The sequence below is a fragment of the Myotis daubentonii genome, chromosome 3 (assembly GCF_963259705.1).
Source record: "Myotis daubentonii chromosome 3, mMyoDau2.1, whole genome shotgun sequence".
Lineage (NCBI taxonomy): Eukaryota > Metazoa > Chordata > Mammalia > Chiroptera > Vespertilionidae > Myotis > Myotis daubentonii.
The window spans coordinates 49,730,039-49,751,422 of NC_081842.1; the positions used below are offsets into that span (position 1 = coordinate 49,730,039).

Sequence of the window (21,384 nt, forward strand, 5' to 3'; positions counted from 1 at the left end):
ATGGAGTCTCTAGGGTTTTGTATGTATAATATCATGTTGTCTGCAAATAAGGACAGTTTTACTTCCTCTTTTCCAATTTGGATGCCTTTTATTTCTTCTTCTTGCCGAATTGCAATGGCTAACACTTCCAATACTATGTTGAACAGGAGTGGTGAGAGGGGGCATCCCTGTCTTGTTCCTGTTCTTAGGGGAAATGGTGTTAGTTTTTGTCCATTGAGTATGATGTTGGCTGTGGGCCTGTCATATATGGCTTTTATTATGTTGAGGTATGATCCTTCTACTCCCACCTTGCTGAGAGTTTTTATCAAAAATGGGTGTTGAATTTTGTCAAATGCTTTTTCTGCATCAATTGATATGACCACGTGGTTTTTTTCTTTCAATTTGTTTATGTGATGTATCACGTTTATTGATTTGTGGATATTGTACCATCCTTGCATCCCTGGGATAAATCCTACTTGGTCATGGTGTATGATCTTTCTGATGTACTGCTGGATCCGATTTGCTAAGATTTTGTTGAGGATTTTGGCATCTATGTTCATGAGGGATATTGGCCTGTAATTCTCTTTCATTGTGTTGTCTTTACCTGGTTTTGGTATTAGGGTGATGCTGGCTTCATAGAATGAGCTTGGAAGTGTTCCTTCCTCTTGAATTTTTTGTAGTAGTCTGAGGAGGATAGGTTTTAGTTCTTCCTTGAATGTTTGGTAAAACTCCCCTGTGAAGCCGTCTGGTCCTGGGCTTTTGTTTGATGGAAGCTTTTTGATGACTGCTTCAATTTCTTCCATAGTTATTGGCCTGTTGAGATTTTTAGATTCTTCCTGATTGAGTTTTGGAATGTTGTATTTTTCTAGGAATTTGTCCATTTCCTCCAGGTTGTCTAGTTTGTTGGAGTAGAGCTGTCCATAGTATTTTTTAACAATCATTTGTATTTCTCTGGGGTCTGTTGTTATTTCACCTCTATCGTTTCTGATTTTATTTATTTGGGTCCTCTCTCTCTGCTTCTTGGTGAGTCTGGCTAGAGGTTTGTCAATCTTGTTTATCCTTTCAAAGAACCAGCTCTTGGTTTCATTGATTTTCTGTATTGTTTTTTTGGTCTTTATGTCATTTATTTCTGCTCTAAGCTTTATTATCTCCTTCCTTCTCCTCACTCTGGGGTTTTCTTGTTGCTCTCTTTCTAATTCTTTGAGTTGTAGAGTTAGATGATTTACTACCATTTTTTCTTGTTTTTTGAGATAGGCCTGTAGAGCTATAAACTTCCCTCTCAGGACTGCTTTCATTGTGTCCCATAGGTTTTGGATTGTTGTGTTTTCATTGTCATTAGTTTCCAGGATGTTTTTAATTTCTTCTTTGATCTCATTGGTAACCAATCAATATTTAATAGCATGCTATTCAGCTTCCAGGTGTTTGAGTATTTTGGGTTGTTTTTATTGTAGTTTATTTCTAATATTATGCCATCGTGGTCTGCGAAGACGCTTTTTATGATTTCAATCTTCTTGAATTTGGGGATACTTTGCTTGTGAGCTAATATATGGTCTATTTTTGAATATGTCTTATGAGCATTTGAGTAGAATGTATATTCCCTGGCTTTGGGGTGAAGTGTTCTGAAGATGTCTATTAAGTCCATCTGATCTAGTGAGTCATTTAGGATTGCTGTATCTTTGCTGATTGTTTGTTTAGAGGGCTTATCCAGTGCTGTCAGTGGTGTATTAAAGTCTCCTACTATGATTGTATTGTTGTCGATCTCTCCTTTGATATCTTCCAGGAGTTTTTTATGAATTTGGGTGCTCCTGCATTGGGTGCATATATGTTTACCAGGGTTATATCTTCTTGTTGTATTGATCCCTTTAGTATTATGAAGTGGCCTTCCTTATCTCTTGTTAAGGCCTTCACTTTGAGGTCTATTTTGTCCGATATAAGTATTGCTACCCCAGCTTTCTTTTCCTTTCCATTTGCCTGAAAGATATTTTTCCATCCTTTCACTTTCAGTCTGTGTGAGTCCCTTCTAATGAGGTGGGTTTCTTGTAGACAGCAGATGTATGGGTCATGTTTTTTTATCCATTCAGCCACTCGATGTCTTTTGGTTGGAGCATTTAGTCCGTTTACGTTTAAAGTTATTCTTGAAAGGTACTTGTTTGTAGCCATTTCTTTTTTTGTGTGGCTGTTTTCTTTTTGAGCTTTTTATTTCTTATTTTTATACCAGTCCCTTAAGCATTCCTTGCATTGCTGGCTTGGTGGTGACAAACTCCCTTAGCCTTTTTTTGTCTGTGAAGCTTCTTATTTCCCCTTCAAGTTTGAATGATAGCCTTGCTGGATAGAGTATTCTTGGATTCAGTCCTTTGCTTTGCATCACTTTGTAAATTCCAGTCCATTCTTTTCTGGCCTGATGTGTTTCTGTTGAGAAATCATTTGACAATCTAATGGGAGATCCCTTGTATGTAACTTTCCGTCTCTCTCTTGCAGCCTGTAAGATTCTCTCTTTGTCCTGAACATTTGCCATGGTGATTATGATGTGTCTTGGTGTGGGTCTTTTCGGGTTCACCTTGTTTGGGACTCTCTGGGCTTGTGTGACTTTTTTCTTCCCCACCTCAGGAAAGTTTTCTGATATTATTTCTTCGAGTAGGTTTACTAATCCTTGTTCATCCTTCTGTTGTTCTGGAACTCCTATTATTCGTATGTTGTTTCGTTTCATGTTGTCCCAAAGCTCCCTTAGGCTCTCCTCCTGACCTTTAATTTTTTTCTCCAATTGCAGTACATTTTGGGTGTGTTTTGCTTCCTTGTCTTCTAATTCACTAATTTGGTCCTCCGCTTCTCCTAGTCTACTGTTGATACTTTCAATGGAGTTTTTCATTGCAGCTATATCACTCTTCATTTCTTCTTGGGTCTTACTTAAGTTGTTGATTTTTTCATCTGTTTCTTCTAGCTTCTTCCATATGTTATCGATTTTTTCATCTGTTTCTTCTAGCTTCTTCCATATGTTATCCATTTTTTCATCTGTTTCTTCTTGCTTCTTGCAGAGGTTGTCGATTTTTTCCTCCATCCGGTTTATGCACTCTAAGACCCTTATTCTGAATTCTTTATCTGTCATGTTGCATGCCTCTGTATTACTTAGCTGCTTTTCTGGAGAGTCCTCCTTCTCTTTCCTTTGGGGGTTTCTTTGTCTACCCATGTTTGATCTCACTGACATATCTAGATGTTGAGTTGTTCAGTGGTTGCTCCCTTGGTGGCAGTGACTCCTTGGTCTGTGGTTGCTCTTCGGGCGGTTGCGGTAGCAGCTGCTCTTCAGTTGGCAGCAGCTCCTCTGGTGGGTGCTGTTCACAGCTGTGGTGGCTCTTCTGGCTGGTGGGGCGAGGATTCACGTACAGCTGCTGTTCCTCAGCAGAGGATGTGGTGCTCAGGGGGTTGCTATTGCTTGGATCTGCTGCGTTGATTTAAAGGCACAAAATACAACACAACAAGGCACCACGTACCAGGCACTATACACAAATATATTCACGATATTAATAACCCCAAATAAAGGTGACCACCTAAATTAAGAGAATTAGGGGATAAGGAAGAAGGAAGAGAAAAAGATAAAAGAGAAAAAAGAAAAGAAAAGTAGGGACCAAAAAAAGGAGTGCAAAAATGAAATTGGGAAAAAGGAGGGGGGAAAATAAAAGCGAGAAAAGAAAAGAAAAAAAAAGTGAAAAGAGAGAATGAAGTGGAAGAGGGGAAGAGACTTTATATATGAGGAGAATACTCCTATAGAACAGCCATTAATCCCAACAAATTCCAGCAACAACTCCCTGGATATGAATGCAAACTAGAAACAACCAATAATATAACGATGAAAATAGAATGGAGAACACTAATCCCAAAATGAAATAAAGAGAAAATAAAATGGCACTTTAAAAAATGGTAAAATGGTAGCAGTAATAATACTGGTTAAAAATAAGAAGGTAGTAATTAAAAGGGTAAAATCAGGTGATGGAAAAAGAAGAAAAAAAAGAAAAAAGAAGAAAAAAAAAGAACAGAAAAAAAAACAAAAAAAAATTGGTTTCTTAGTTAAAAAGTGAAAAAAGAAAAAAAAATTGCAGTAGTGAAGGTCCTTCGGTTCTTCTATTCTTCAATGTGGCTCACCTTAGACCTTCCAGGTATTCAGGAGAGTGTTGAGTTTCCCTGCGATATACTGTTCCTCTGTGTTGTAAACCACAGTCCTTATTTTAAAGCAGGCCGCATTTATTTCCCAGACTGCCTTATTTTGTGTTTAGCAAAGAGTCAGTTTGTGGGTCAGCCTCTGGGTGGCAGTGTTCTGGGGTTGGCCTCTGAGGCTATAGGGCCTCTCTGTCCAGTGGAAGTTCACTGCCCAGAGCTGACTGTGTAATAGTTAGTTACTGGCGCTATGTTGTTGCTGGGATTGAAAATCCCTCTATAGGCCAGACCCTGTTAACTCCCAGGGAGTGATCAGGTTATCTTAATCCTTGATCTCATACAGGGTGGAATCTGGGTGTGGCTGTGCTCCTTGCCTGGGGGCTGGGGGGAGGAGTCTCACTCTCCGGAGAGGATGGCTGCCCCAGTCCTGGGCTCAGGGGTGTCTCAGCACTCAATTCACTGCCACCTCTCCCGGCTCCCCCTCTCTCCTCAGTCTCTCCCCAGATTCCACTCCTCCGCACACTCTCCCTCTCTTCAGCACAGGTGAGTGTCTGTATCCGAAATGTCCCATGAACAGGATTCAGTGAAAACAAACAAACAAACGCCTGGCCGCGGAAACAGGGAAGGCTTGGTTTCTGTAAGCTTCTTCTCTTACCGGGACTGCATGGTCAGGTCAGCTCTTCAGGCTGCCCCCTTTAGGCTCAGTCCTCCGTGATCACAGAACCCAGCTCTCAATTTCCCTGGCGGCGCCAGGAATCCCGCGGATCTCCTTTTTCCTGTCAGGGACTGTGCCTGTCCCAGGGGACGCGGCTGTCTGCCATGCGGTCTCCCTCCGACTCTCTGGGCTCAGAGGTCAGGCAAACTTTCCTGCCCAAATCCCTGGTTTTTTTACCTTTCCAGGGGAGTTCTGCTCTTCCCGGCTGCAAACCCTCTCACCAGCTGAGCAATTTCGCCAATTCGGTGTGGGTGTTACTAGTTTCAGCTGCTCATTCCATTTGCTCCGGGACAAGACCTGGGATGCGTCTGCCTATATCGCCGCCATCTTCCGTCTCCCGACTTACGAGTTTAATTCCCCAGACTCCTTTATTACAACAGCATTTTACCTTCTCACTCTCAAGCCTTTAATCAAATGATACCAGCTCTTTTAGTCATCTAGTTTTTTTTAATCTGTCTCTCCTCTCTTTCTTTCATTACAGTATGTGTTTGTATTTCTACCTCCACTATTAAATTTCAAATAGTTTGAGAGCAATTATTGTCATAATCACTTCTGTCCATATTTGCAAGTATCAGAGTGATTTGAAATAAAAATAAGTGAAAACATATTTGATTTTTAATAAATAGTAACTGAAATTTCTGATAATTTAAAGGCAAAAATGAGCTAATGTTTTTAAATTTGTTATCTGGTTTTAAAGTTACATGAGTGGAAAGAATAATTGCAGTTCTTTATGTTCCTATTTTTCATTGACCCTAAAAATTCAAGAATAAACAATGTCATTGAAACTTGATCCTCAAAGTTTATCACACTACAGTGTTTCAAAACCTTCTGTCATTTAAATATACCTTGATGCTCTCTTATTATTTATTTAATAAGTTATTTAGATTAGCTTTTAAAATATATATATATATATTTTTATTGATTTCAGAGAGGAACTGAGAGGGAGAGATAAAACATCAATAATGAGAATCATCCATCAGTTGCCTCCTGCATGACCCCTACTGGGGATCAAACCTGCAACCAGCGCATGTGCCATGACCAGGAATTGAACCGTGACTCCCTGGTTCACAGGTCTATGGCTCAACTATTTAGCACACCGGCCGATTAGCTTTTTCAAATCTATTTTAAAAATTCTATCAGTATGAAAAATGACAAATCAGTATCACTTGATAGACAAAAATATATACATATGAAAAATAGTATAATTACAAGTTAAATATTAAAGAAAATGTAAAAATAAGATATAAAATATATTGATAATAAATCTAATAATCCAAAATGAAGAAATGGGAATAAATTACCCAATGACATGGTAATGTTAAATATGAGTCAATAGTTAAGACATTATAAACATTAAAGCTCATGGTTCCTTAATTTAAAAAAAATATATAAATATGATTGTTCAATTTTTAATTTTGCTATTAAATAGCACAAGGAGCCCTTATTTTCATGGGATTTGTCATTTTAAGGGAGGAAAAATAATTCAGATGCCTTATCTGATAAGGTTGGGTACTGATGACTCATTTCCAAACAAAATGACATGTAAGACTTTTGTTCCACAAACTTTTATTTCAGGAAATCTGATGCAATGTCTTGAATTTTTTTTCTGTTATATTTTAGTTGTTGTTGGAAAAATGTTGAAAAATAAGTTCCTTATCCATGACCATTTCCATTCTGGAAAAAAGTCTGCAAAGACCTTTTATTAAATCTTTTATTTGTTTCTTCTTAATAATCAAATTATTTTACCAAGTTTTTCTCATGAGTGTATAACCAAATAAATTGTTCAACTAAAAATACATTCTCAATATTGATTGTATAAGACAGATAATGAAGTTAGAGTATTTGTTTCTAGAGCCCTTAGTATACATGGTAATATTATATAGCAAGGTTATTATTACCTTTTATTGAACAGTTAGCCCATGCCAGGCCTTGTTCTATATATAGTATTTTACTTAATTCTCACAACGGTCCCTCACAATTATACTTTGTGTGTGTGTGTGTGTGTGTGTGTGTGTGTGTGTGTGTATTTTCACCTTTTACCACAGAAAAAGGAAAAATTGGTGGATCCAAAAGTGAAACCTAAATCTAATCAACTGCAGAGGCACACTTTTAACTCAAGTTGTTTTTACTCATAATTGGGGAAAAGCAGAGTTGGAAAATATTAACTCAATAACAGATGCCCCAATTTTAAAGAAAATTTACAACAAATATTTTAACTTCACATATTAAAGAGCAATCCTTTTTGATCACTTAATCTGTATTTCAATTATAACATATAAAGATTTCGATTTTGTAAATGAAGACAATATCAAGTTGTAGTACAACTAGAGGCCCAGAGCACAAAATCTGTGCATGGGAGTGGAGTGTCCCTCAGCCCAGCCTGGGCACTCTCGCAATCCGGGACCCCTAGGTAGAGTCCTTAGGCCTGGCCAGCAGTCAGGGCCTATCAGGGCTTTCCTTCCCAGGGCTGCCAGCAGCTGGCCCCGCCCCCGCTGCTGCCACTGCTTGCCATCTGTGCAGCACTGCTCCCCCTGCTCACCACCCCCCACCCCCCCACCCCCCTACCCCCCGCCACCAGTTGCCTCCCTGTGCGGGTGACAGGCATGGGATGTGATCACTTGGCTGGCCTGGGCCTCCCTCTGTGGGGTGATTGCTGGCCATCCCCACACACCCGCCACAGCGTCACTGGCCAGTGTGGGGCCCTCTGTGGGGCCATCGATCACAGGGTCCCCAGATTGATCGCTGCAGCGCTGCCAGCTGGGTGGCCTGGGCCTACCTCTTTGGGGTGATCATGGGGAATGACAAGGCCCCCTGTGTGAGTATGTCATAGCATGGTCATCCGGAAGGTTGTTGGGACAGTCATTCTGCTGTTAAGTTGTTCAGTCGATTTGCCTATGATGCTTTTATTATTATAGATTTGCAGATAGCACTAAGATTCAGTTGCATCTTAACTCTCATAATGAGTGACAAGAAAAGCCCAGAAAGCCAGGGTCCATATACAGTGAATCCATGCTGACTCAAATACATTTGAATACTTACTTCCTGGATCTATTAAGCACTTAGGCTGTTTTCTTCCAGTAAGTAGAAAAATAGAGAGATGCTACCACTGCTGCCACTGCCCCTACTATGGAGGCTGCTGGTGAGGTGAGCTCTGGTCCCTCTGCCCCAGCCAGAAAGCCAATCCAATGCTGGATCTGGTGGTGGTGCCCAAGGGCTCTATGGGGAATAGCAATGGAAATTCATGTTGAGAATTTCTCTGGCTCAGGCAGTAGCCATTCTTCAGAAGCACTGTCCCATCATCAAAATGTCCAGGTTCTCTACAGTGAACAGTCTCCTCTAAGCCATGACCTCATCCTTAACCTGAGAGAGGATGGGATCAAACTACTGTTTAATGCTTTCAATCAGAGACTTAAGGTGATTGAAGTATATTATTTGACTAAAATAAAGTTAAAATATTGTGGAATACATTTTAACTCTCAGACCATAGCTCCCACCATGGAGCAGATTGACCAACCTTTCGGTGCAACCCATCTTGGAGTGTACCACTCCACTGAGCAGCTCTTCCACTCAACTTCAGAGGACTGTCTTCCTCTTTTCAGTTAGACTCGCAGACAGAGGCACCCAAGTATGAGCCCAATGTTGCCCATGGTCTGGCTTCTCTCCAGATACCCCACAGATCAACTGTGAAATAAATGAACATCTACAGTGGAAACAGCCTACAGGATACCAAGGCTCCTGTGATGACCCCGAGCTGTTTCCTGGACACTGTGTATGCTGAGAGTGTAGATGTTCTTTGAGATGGAACTGGACCCTAAGGTTTACAACTTTGCCTACTTGTTGCAGGTTGTGGACCTGGCCTGTCAGCAGATGCCAAGATGAGGGTATTTGAACATTCAGTGTATTTTGGTGATTCTTGCCAAGACATTCTTAGCATGCTTGGTTCTCCACACAAGGTCTTCTATAAGTCAAAAGACAAGATGAACATTCATTCTCCTTCCTCTCTTAAACAAGTTCCATCCAAGTGCAATGACTACAATTTAAATGACTTCACTCTCAGAGTGGACATCCTCTTTGACTCAAATACACACAAAGTGAAAAAGTTCGTCCTTCACACCAATTATCCTGGGCATTATAATTTTAACATTTATCACCGTTGTGAGCTCAAGATCCCAATAGCCATAAAGAAAGAAAATGCAGATGGTCTGACAGAAATATGCACAACCTATAGCAAGTGAGACAACACCCAGGAGCTCCTGGGTCACCCTGTGGAGAAGCCTGTTGTTCTTCACAGGTCCTCCTCCCCAAACAACACCAACCCATTTGGCTCCACATTTTGCTTTGGTCTTCAGCTGATGGTCTTTGAGGTTATGCAAAATAACCACATTGCTTCGGTGACCCTGTATGCCTCCCCCCCCTCCCCCCCACAGACCTGGTGCCCATCTGAAAACAGCAGAGCTTCCCTAGGGACATCACCACCCAGTTCTCCTGTGGAACTGTGCATCACATCCTGCTCAGGGGGCTTTCATGTGACACCTGTGGGTTTTCTTGGACACCTTGCCAGTGTTAAAGGGCTGTTGTGATGTTCTGAGATGGAGCTCAGGCTGGGTGCTCTGCCATTGGGTGAGAGACTCAGCTATTCTTCTGTCCATCTTTAGCCTGGTGGTGCCAACAGGGAACACAGACTGTACAAAGAAGCACAAACTTTGAGCCTTGATATCTGGGCCCAAGAGCTCTCAACCAACACTTAAGGAGGCAGGGTTCTGTCTCTGCTATCCCACACACATTGGAAAACGTGGGACTCTGTGGCTGGGGATACAGGCACCCAGGACAAAGACAATGCCCTGTCTTTGGCCCAACATTGCCACATGACCTTTAAGGCAAGCAGGTAGCATGTCTATAGTACTTGGTTGCAACTTTTGCATTACATCCATTTTAGTTACTTGAGCCAGCTGTTGCCAGGGTGGCCCAACTGCCCTTCCTGTTCCTTTCTTGTGTGCGATCTCTGCCAGGCCCAGTAGACAGATACAACTGGTTGAAACACAGCTTGCTTTCATCGAGGTATGTGTTCAGGCCTGTTCCCACCCTTCTTGGAGCCAGCCTTCAATGTTGCCTCTGTCCTACTATGCCCCAACCTGGCTGGCAGGGTTGCATGTTTCCATCCTATTTGCCTATTTTATTTAATGTCAAAGTTTTAGCCAAAGGCATCTTCCTCCTTTGTTGTGTTTCAGCGTTCTGTTCTGCACTGTGGCCTGATTCCCTTGCCCCAACCCTGGGCAGTTGTCCCCTGGCTGGGCCTATTCATGGCTCAAGGCCTCTTGGGACTCAAGAAAGCTGGGATGCTCAGTTTCTTCATGGGTCTTGCTAAGGAAAGTAGCATATGTGCTTTAAAAATATTAAACTTTTGAAAAGAATTGAGAAGTGAAATGTATAATTTTATCCCATTTTTAATATTTTGGTCTAGCAACTCATGATACATAGATGACAATTTTGTGAGTTTTTCAACTGTGTGTACAGATTTTTGTAAATATGACTCTTTTATAATTAATTCATAAACAGCCTCATCTTGTATAATTTAATGATGAATGTGCAAGGGACCTGCCCCAGGTTCCTATGTGATTCCTGGGCCTACATCGAGGCTTGTGTGGCACTCTTGTGACTTTGTGATTGGCTGGTGTCTTCCGATTTGGACTGTGGCCTGGCCAGAGAAACCCCACCCCCACCCCACACAGCACACTACTGGGTCATCCAGGACTGATCTCATCCCCCTGGAATGGGGGAACTTTCCTCATGTCCTGCCCACACCTCTTCTCCAATAAAAACCTATGCCCTCAGCAAAGGATCACCATGTGCTATTGCTGGGATATTTCTACTAAAAAAAAAAAAAAAAAAAAGAGTAATTATAGTTTGACCTTTCTCTGACCCTGTTAACTCTCAGTAGAATTCCTAACACATAGTTAAATGCGTGTATGAAAGTAGCAGGCAGAAGGAAGAAGCCAAAGCCAAGCCAGAACAAAATTTTTTTTTTTTTTCATTTAAAAGAATTCTGAATTATATTTGTCAAAATAAAGTAGAAATATTTAGGTAAATACTAGAGGCCCAGTGCACGTAATTTGTGCATAGGTAGGGTCCCTAGTGGCTGTTGGCTGCCGGCCAGCCTCCCCCGGCTGCCTGCCACCACCACCAGCCGGGGCAGGACCAGCTGGGAGGAGGGGCCATGCGGGGGTTGGCTGGCTGGCCAGCCCCATCCCCTGGTGGAACTCCTGGTCAAACTCCTGGTCGAATTCCTAGTTGAGGGGACAATTTGCATATTAGGCTTTTATTATATACTAGCGGTTCGATGCATGAAATTCGTACAAAGGGATCCCCCCTCACAGTTCCACCCTAGCTTTATCCAGAAGGTTGTCCAGTCATTCTGCTGTTCGGTCTAATTAGCATATTAGCTCTGTATTATATAGGAAGATCTTGACATTTTTAATAAATAGGATACTTGTCTTTTTATTGTTGTCAAGAGTTCTTTATATTCTGAATACTAGTTTCTTATCAGATATATAATTTTCATACATACGTTTGAATTGTATTTGCACTGGATTGTATTTGCACTTCCTTAAAGCACAGAAGTTTTTATTTGGATCACATCCAATTTATCTATTTTGTCTTTTGTTTTATGTATTTTTATTTCCATATCTAAGAAACCATTTCCTAATCCAAAATAATGAAGATTTATGCCTATGTTTTCTTTTAGAGTTTTATTGTTTTAGCTCTAAAATGTAGACCTTTGATCCATTTTGCATGAAGTTTTGTATGTGGTATGAGGTGGTTGTCCAACTTTATTTTTTCACATGGGGATATTTAGTGTCCCAGCACCATTTGTTTATATAGCTCAATTGATATGGTTTTATTTATGGATTCTCAATTCTATTGTATTGATTGGTTTGTCTATCTTTCTGACTGCACCACACTCTAGATTAATGTAATTTTATAGTAATATTTGGAATTGGGAAGTATAAGATTTTAACTTTGTCCTTTTTCAATATTGTTTTGCCTTTTTCGGGTCTGTTGCATTTCCATATATAAAGGATCAACTTGCTAATTTCCAGTAAAAGAGGCAGCTGGGATTTTGATGGGAATTGCATTCACTTAGCTGGGTTTAGGAAATACTACGATTTTGAAAATATTAACTCGCCCTAACCGGTTTGGCTCAGTGGATAGAACATCGGCCTGTGGACTAAAGGGTCCCGGGTTCGATTCTGGTCAAGGGCATGTACCTTGGTTGCGGCTCATCCTCAGTGGGAGGTGTGCAGGAGGCAACAGATCGATGTTTCTAACTCTCTATCCCTCTCCCTTCCTCTCTGTAAAAAATCAATAAAATATATTTTTTTTAAAAAAGAAAATAGTAACTCTTCCTATTCATGAAAAAGGGGGCCTTCCTAATTGTTTAATTTGTTTCAAAACTGTTTTGTAGTTTATGGTGGATTAACATATTACCCTTTTATTAATATAGTTATTTAAAACAAGTGTTACTCTAATTTTGTTCAGTTTACTCCTAAGCATTTTTACCTTTTATGCTATAATAAATGGAATTGCTTTCTTAATTTATTTTGCATTGTTCATTAATAGGATATGAAAAACAATTTTTATGTTGATCTTATATCTTGCAATGTCATTAAATTCATTTATTAACTCCAACAAGGTTTTCTGTTTTATTCAGGTTCCTTAGGATTTTCTATATGGGAGATCATGTCATCTATAAATATAATGTTACTCTTTCCTTTCCAGTCTGGGTGCCTTTTCAGCCTAATTGTTCTGTGTGTAGCCTGCAGTACAATGTTGAGTAGAAATGGTGAGGGCAGAGTGACTTGTCTTGTTCCTGATCTTAGGAAAAAAAGCTTTCAGCCTTTCACCTTTTGGTGTGATATTAGTTCTGGATTTTTTGTAAATGCCCTTTACCAAGTTTAGAAAATCCCCTTCAATTCCTACTTTGTTGAGTGTTTTTATTATAAAAGAATGTTAAATTTTATAAAATGCTTTTCCTCATCTATTGAGATAATACGATTTTGTTTTTTATTCTGTTAATAGGGTGTACTACATTGATTTTTATATGTTAAACAAACTTTGTATTTCCGGGGTAAATTTCATTTGGTCATGGTGTATGATCCTTTGCAGAAGTTATTAAATTCATTTTGCTAGTATTTTATTGAGGACTTTTGCATCTAAGTTTATATGGGATCTTGTGCTGTAGTTTTCAAGCCCCCATTTTTGTGGCTATCTTTGCAGAATCACTTTGGTTGACCATGCTCTTCTCATTGAAAAACTCCCTGGTTTCTTCCAATTTTGCTAGGTTTTTTTTTTTTTTACTTTCTTTTATAATTTCCTCCTCTTCTGACCTTTAAAAGATGAACTTTCTTAGGGTTTGTTTCTAGTTTCTCTTTTCATATCATGTTTAATCTTTTCTAGGAAATACATGACTGTGATCACTATCTATATGCCAGTGATTCCCAAATGACTCCCTAGGTCCTCACCCTTCTTCTGAGTATTTACCTGTATTTCTTAGAAGCTTCTCAACCACATCCAAAATGGAACCACTCATTTCACTCTAATGTTTCACTTCACTTCTAATGTTTACTACCTGAGTAACATGGCCATTTGCCCAGTTATTCATTCAAGAAACCCCTTTTTCTCCCTTACTCCCCATTGTTTCCAACCAATTACAAAGTTCTTTCAATTATCCTCAAATATTTTTCAAATCTTTTCACTTCTATCTTTCTTGCCACCTCTCTAGACCAAGAAGCTATCATCTGCACTGCTGAAATGCCCTGATTCCCAAGCTTCTTTTTACTCACTGTTGCTCTCCTTAGAGCTATTTTCCATGAAGCTTTAAAAGTAATGTTTTGTAACTGCACATACTCTTACTTAAAACCCCTCAAATCTTTCTGTTACACTTAGGATAAAGATTGAAAGTCATACAATGGTTTATAAGGTCCTGTGTTATCTGCCTGTAGCCACAGTTCTTTAAGAATGTCAAGCTACTTTCTGCCCTCAAGGACTTTGCACCTGTAGGGAGGTACACTCCACTTCTCTCTCTCTCTCTCTCATCCTCTCTCTCTCTCTCTCTCTCTCTCTCTCTCTCTCTTTCTCTCTCTCTCTCTCCATCTTAAGCCTCACTAAAAATTTTCATTTCCTCAGCAAAATCTTTTCTGATTTTTTCACACTGGGTGGGTCTGTCTATCACTGTCCTGTACATTTCCTGAAGAGCTCATGTCCCAAATCTCAAGTCAATTGCTTATGTGTGCTTTTATGCATTGTCTGTCTGCATTACACTATTAGATTCAATATGCAATGGTTTATGGTTGCTTTGTTCATAACTATGTCCCTATCAACCAAAAGAGGCCCTGGACCATAACAGCCCCTTGCAAAATGTCTAATGATTAAACACATGAAAAAATAAATAGGATAGAGTTGTTTTTCTGGTTGTGCTTGGGTTCCTCCCAATATTGTGACCAATTCAAATTCTACCTGTTAAAGAGAAGAAGGTTCCTGACTATTCTAGATGCAGAAGAGGGCTTATCAAGAAAAGTGGAAGACAAGTATCTCTAAAACAGGTAGGACTGAGATTTCTAATTCAGAGTCTTGGTGCCCAGAGTAAAAAAAGGACAAAAAAGGCAAAAGTTGGCATATTTTTTTCCTCCTAAGTGGAGGAATTTACTGGCATTGAGCAAGTAAGGTGAAAAGGAAAACAAATATGACTTGGATTTAATAGGAAAATTAACTAATATTGTGTGAACACCTTAATGTGTGTATAGATCAGGCAATAAACTGTAATGATGCCTGTTGTGCTTGAGAAAGAATGTCAGTATCTGTGAGGAAGAACAGTATAGATGCCAAGAGATGTCAGAAAAGAAAACTGGGTGGCATCCTGCCTATTCATTTAGGGTCTGAATCAAGGATTCTTCCCGAGGAACTCGAGCCAAAAGCATTTTTCTGTGGTAATCCCTATAACTTCTGCACCTTTTCTTCTTGTGTGTGCCTTTTGGATTTGGACTGCAAATTAGTCTAAAAGTTTTCCCTTGGGAGTTTCTAGCTAATAGACTAATACATCTACGTGTGGCCATCTTCCCAACTTTACTCTTGTTAGGAACTAATCTCTGGAGTCTTTTTGTTCTTCTCTGACCCTAAGTTCAGCTTTTCCCTTTCTCTTATCCTGGCAGCTGGGTTAGACCATGCCTCACTTATGCAGTGAAGATAGGAGAATACTTTCAAGAGACTATTTCTTTGTTCACATAATTTTTCTCATCTAGAAGATTCCTATCCTTCATTTAGTCTGCCTAGAAACCTCATTAAGAAAGTCAGAAGTCCAAGATTATATCTTCACATAAGAATTCCTTTATCTTCTCCTAAGTGCAGAAAGTAGTTGCTTCTTCTTCCATACATTTCTAGCATAAATAAGTTGTGTTATTTCATTTGTTGCATTATATTTGTTACTAATTAAGTCAGTGTATGTGTCTCCCACTAAATTTGAGTTCTTGAGGACAAGGATAGTAATTTCTTATTTTTCATTGTAATATATACGTTCCAGTCTGTGGTGAGAAATAATATGTAAAAATTTAGCTTAACATCTGCCACATTGTTCGTGTGTAATTAAAGTGAATAATTATTCCACCATTGATTATCCTAATTTAAACATTTTCTATTCATACAAAAAATAATTTTGAAAACATTATTCATCATAATAATGCACTTAAAGAAATGTTTACATTGTTATTCAGCCAAGTTAAATGTTCTTTGGTCACCTACTTTAGAAAAAAAATTAACACCTTCTGTCTCTTCCATATAACAGACTGCCAAGCTCTGAATTTTTGTCTCTAATGTGTAGGATGTTGAGGTTAATTATATCTGATATCCTTTTCCCTTGAACAGTCTGTGGCAATATTCTGCCGAATACTTTCTTATAACTCACTGTTCTCTCATTGTAGCATGTATAATCATTTTTTAAAAAAAGATAATTCAAAATTCTTGCCATACATTTTCACACCTAACATAGTATCTAGTACAAGAACAGATCCACAGTAGCCTCAGGAAAAAATAATTTTTTTGAATTTTGAAAAAGTCACTGCTTTGTTTAACTTGAAATGGTTATCTTTTTTTTTTTTTTTACCTCTGTAAACTTTTTTTAAATGTGTTCTAGTTTTTTACTTCCTTTTCTTTCATTTATAGGAGTGACTTATTGCTTATCCACAATATGTCACCTTCTTCTTGATTGAAGTGTTTCCTCTTTTTTTTCTTCTGTTTTGTTTGTTTGTTTCCTCTTCTTTACATGGCCAAACATATTTAAGAATCTACATAAGCCTCAGTCAAACCAACAGTAAAATTTGTTTCATTCTATATGATGGCCTAAAGATTTGAAGGAAAACAATAAAGTTGCTCAATCATTCTTTGCTTCGTATAATCCTTTTTGCTTAGTTCTAGTTGATTCACAATGCTACTGTGCCTTCCACAAATTTTTCTTCATTCTTCACCATAATATTTTTTTAAGATTTCATTGTGAGAAACCTTCAATGTTATCAATACATTAAGAAATAAATGAAGTTAGATATTAAACAATTTAGTTTTATTAACTAAATTCTTGGTGATATAAATACATCTCTAGATCCTCAGTCCAAAGAGCCGTGCTTTAGGTAGATACCATTATCTTAATGAGATTTCCCCCCCCTTCTGACAGAAGCCATTAGGCATAGTCAATATTTATGACGTTTTATCCTGACTTGTGCAATGTGTAACTCTGCCTGGGTATGAATTTTTAGCTCAGCTCTTCATGAGTCCATTAACTATTATAACAGGATGAACTCAGATTTTTAGCACCACTGGGAGCTTTGTTAACAGGTGTAGAAATAATCAATTTTGTTGGCTGCTGGGATTCATTCAACTCCATACATAGCTTTGGTGTGAGACATCTCCATCAGGCACCCCTTACATACCTTAAACAAATGATTCCTTCTGGGAAGGGAACATTTAAGACAAGAATTTGTAGATTTATGTCTAGAAACACATTTCCATTTCCTTTTTTAAAATCTCACAGTTAAGCCACAAAAATATCTCACAGTTAATTCACAAGTACCTACTTATCCCCAAACATGTGACCATCAGTGAGCTAAGTGATATAAGGGATAACATTCAAGAAGCTGGGTTCCATTATGAAAAGAGCCCATTAGCAGAATTTATAATGACTAAATTCAATTAGTGATGCTTTGCTCATGAAAGTCATGATGATTGGTGAGTCCTGACTTTACTGCCTCCTCAGCCAGTGTTCTTCATGGTATTTCAGGCTAATGGCACAATAAGCAGTTGCCCATGGAATATTACATACATGATTTTGACCCACACCCAAGTCATTTAGGGTTATAGTTTTCTGAGTAGCCAGACATAGAATTGGATGGAGCACACTCATTTGGACACAACTTGGTAACAGATCCTTTACTAGAGAAGAATGTATTGTGGAAGAGAAAATTGGATAATGAATTTATTTTTTATTTATTTATTTTTAAATATGTTTTTATTGATTTTTTTTTTTTTTACAGAGAAGAAGGGAGAGGGATAGAGAGTTAGAAACATCGATGAGACTGATCAATCAGCTGCCTCCTGCACGCTCCCCACTGGGGATGTGCCCGCAACCAAGGTACATGCCCTTGACTGGAATCGAACCTGGGACCCTTGAGTCTGCAGGCCAACGCTCCATCCACTGAGCCAAACCGGTTTGGCTGGATAATGAATTTAAAAGGAAATCTAGTAGAGCTCCCTAAAACATCCATAATGCAATAAAAGACAGTGATTTGAAAGCTAAGCTGACTTCCTTGACCTTGATTGGGACAACTCTGAAGGGTGTTCTTCATTGTCACTCCAAGTTCCCCAGTACTATAGTTTAGTTTATACTCCAGTTGCCCACAGTGGTAACTTGCTTGATAACAGACTCTATTGGCTAGTTTCCTTTCCCAGGCTCACTTCTATTTTCCCCATCAGTGTCTTCTGGTCTTCCTCGCAAATAAACTACTTGTACCTGAATCCTTGTCTCAAGGTGTGCCTCCGTAGAAAGCAAATTAAGACATCTGTAATACCATGTGAATATAATTTTCACATCTTGTTTATTATCTCAAAGCTCCATTGTACAGAAGAAAGTCACCAAACGTAGGTATGTTTATGTCACTTATACTTTCCCTCAGTTTCCCGATAAGATAAAGACTGCATTGCTTCAAAAGCTACAAAGCACAAGTTAAGTTCAGTGATATATTGAGTTTGCTCACTGGTTTCATCTATAAATTGAACATAATGATGATTGAACATAGAACATTTTACAATTTGCAAATAATGTATTTGCCTAGTATTTTATTAGTTGATATCTATTCTTGTTTTAACCTTCCCCTCCAAAAAATTGTCAGAAACATACAATAGCAACCAGATTCCATGTTAGTTTCATAACTTGCCTAAAGCATCATAGTGATATTGATAATAGTACAGAAGACCTGCTTGGGGATTCTTAAGCTGCTTGGGAATCTCCTCTGCTAAGAAGGGAAAATTTGCATGCTTGGATTTGCTGTGGATTTCTCATTAATCAATTCCCTGAAAACACTTTGGTTCACCTCTGGCAGACCTTTTTTCCCCAGCACATGAAAGATAGGCCTGACAGGAACAAGAGTGCAGCCCACCTAATTAAATGAAAGAGATTCATAGAAACTATGTGACAAGAGAGAATCAGAACCCTTGGCTCCCCAGTTTAATTAGCTAATGAATGCCTGGACAGGACCTGAGTCACATTATCGATGCAGAATTCTGTTCCTACCACACTATGTGAATACAGAAACATTGATTCTTGGAACCTAAGCTTACACTGAATCCTTAGCTTGACATGGAAATCTGTTCATGATCTAGCCTCAACCTATCTCTACAGTCTTCTTGGTGACCATGTTCCACATGCACTTCATATCCTATCTAGTACACTGTGTTATACCCTGAGTCCTTTAGTAAAAAAGAAACCTGAGGCAAAATTACATGGCAATGCTTTATTGAAGGGTACTGAAGCATGGCAGAAGATGCTGCCTCAAAATATGCTACTTTGACATAGGATTTTTGATCTAAAGACACTTGAAAACAGTAAGTGCAGTAAGGACTCTCTGACCTCCCCCTTTCCCTCCTAAAAGCAGGAGATCAAACTCCCAAATGAAAGATGTCCTCCCTATGCCAGAAAACATAACATTTTCATTACTGAGAGAAATATATAAAAATAAACCTTGTTAAAATAACTTGTATCTTTCTAGCCACTTCTCTGTCCAATTAACTACCCTCTCCAAACCCCTTTGCCTTGTCAAATTTTCAGAATCTACTACTTTTTGTCCAATTCAGTACTGGGAGTCAATTCTCAATGGGTATCCCACATTTCAGCATATCTTGTGAGTAGGAGCATTGACTTCTTTTGTTCTAGACTGATTATCTTTCAAAGGATGTTTATTTAGAAAACAACTTTGGAAGACAGAGAAAACATATCCCTTCAGAGCAAATGGTAGATTTGTTTACAGTACAGTTTAAGATAATACCTCCCATCAGGCAAAGGTCTAGAAGAGGGATCCCTAAGCACCAGGTTCCTCTCTCATAACACACTTCATAGACTATGAAAGAATCACCTGGCCCTGTATGCATTATCCTGTGTGATTTGGGACTTGGGGAACTGGTACAAATGTTGATGCTCTGTCTACTGCTGTTTTTGTGGGTAATAAAGTACTTTAGTCTTTAACCCAGGAATCTTGTTTTCTGCCAGTGTCCATGAAAGTGTTATTACTTTAAAGTTGTAATTTTACTATTTTCTGTAATTTGATTTTTTTTTATTATTTTCTGGTACACAAAACATCTAATCTGTTTTGATTAGATGTCAGTCATATGTTATTTTTTGTAATGGTGCCCAAAGCATGATTCCAAACTAATGTCTGTGTTTGCATGATTCTCTTATGCACCATACAGTCAGAGCCCATAAAAAATAAGATATTGAGACTTCATTAAGTTTTCAGAGCAGGTTTCATAACGTTTTTTATACCTACTTGCATATATATATATATATATATATATATATATATATATATATACACACACACATATATATATACACACATATATATGATATATATATATATATATATATATATATATATATATATTTATAAACTTGGTTTCAGGCTTACTTTCTTTATAAACTGATAGGGAGATTTTGGTTGGAATTGCTGGTCTATAAATATCTCCAAAAATTGGCAGATACCACTGTTCAAAAAATCCCCAAATTGAACTTTCATTGGCTTAGGTACTTTTTAACAATGTAGCCAATGTATAGAATCATCTCAAGAGATAAATAAGATAAGCAATAATACAAAAAAAAGAGAAACATTTCAAGAAGGCCTGTAGGGTCATATCTACTACATGGAAATAATTAGCCAGTAAGAGAAGGGCTGAGAATTGACCTCTGAATTTGGCAACGTGGAGGTCATTGTTAATGCCAATAAAAACAACTTCTTTGGACTGGGGTGAGGACAGAAAGTATGATTGGAATGGGTTTAGGAGAGTGGGAAGTAGATATCATATGAATCGGTGAATATGTCTTAAGATCTTATGGAGAGCATAAGAAATGAGGGCAAATTTAAGAAAACAAAGCAGCAACTCTTTGGCATATCTTATGATATCAGTCTGAGTCTTGACAGGAAATAGAAGCCACACTCAATATGATTTAACTGAAAAGAACACAATGAAGGGACTATTTAGAGAGGTGTGGGTACCGTTAAGGGAAGCTGGGAGAGTAAAAAGCCATAACCATTTTAGGCCTGAAAGGGCACTGGAAGGAAATGATATTAGAGACCCATGAGAGCTGGAACCATGGAAGAGAGACCTTTAGACAGGCATTGTATTTTTTAAAAAAACAAACAAAAAAAAAACACGGTAGGGCCAAATTTTTAGCCTAGCATCAGGGGGAGGGGAATGGAATACATAGGTTGACATCGCTTTCCTCCTTGTTTTGATCTTCTGCCAGTGCGTTGCCTTCGTGGAACTCAACAGGAAGCCATAAGGCAAGGAGGCCCTGGTCATGTTTTCATAAATATGAGCCTCCCAGGGCCAAGCATGACAGAGAAGTGGACAATAGATTTAAGAAGGGAAACAGAAAATACAATACTCTCTATGACCACAAGAAGTTTAAAAAAATAGCCACTAGAAGGCAGGGGGCTTAAATATCCCCATAAAAGTACCTTTTAAAAATCTTACCTCTTTCCTATTAACACATTTTACTGGGTGTTCTTTCTGTGTAGTGCACGGATTGTTAAACTTTTTCTGAAAAGGGTCCAATAATACATACTGTAGACTTTGAGACCTAAGTGGCAAAGTTGAAAATATGCTGTATCTATATAATCACTTAAAATATGACCAGTTAAACACATAACAAGCAGTCATTCAAATCCAATGGGGTGGATTTGACCTGTGGGCCATGGTTTGCTACCCTCTGGCTTAGAAAGTTTTCTCCTACA

At 38.6% G+C, this 21,384-nt stretch overlaps 1 pseudogene; it reads left to right on the forward strand.

Annotated features, from left to right (window-relative positions):
- Window positions 1-8,025: 8,025 nt before the first annotated feature.
- On the forward strand, window positions 8,026-9,304 carry LOC132229250 (phagosome assembly factor 1-like; annotated as a pseudogene).
- The last annotated feature ends 12,080 nt before the right edge of the window (window positions 9,305-21,384 follow it).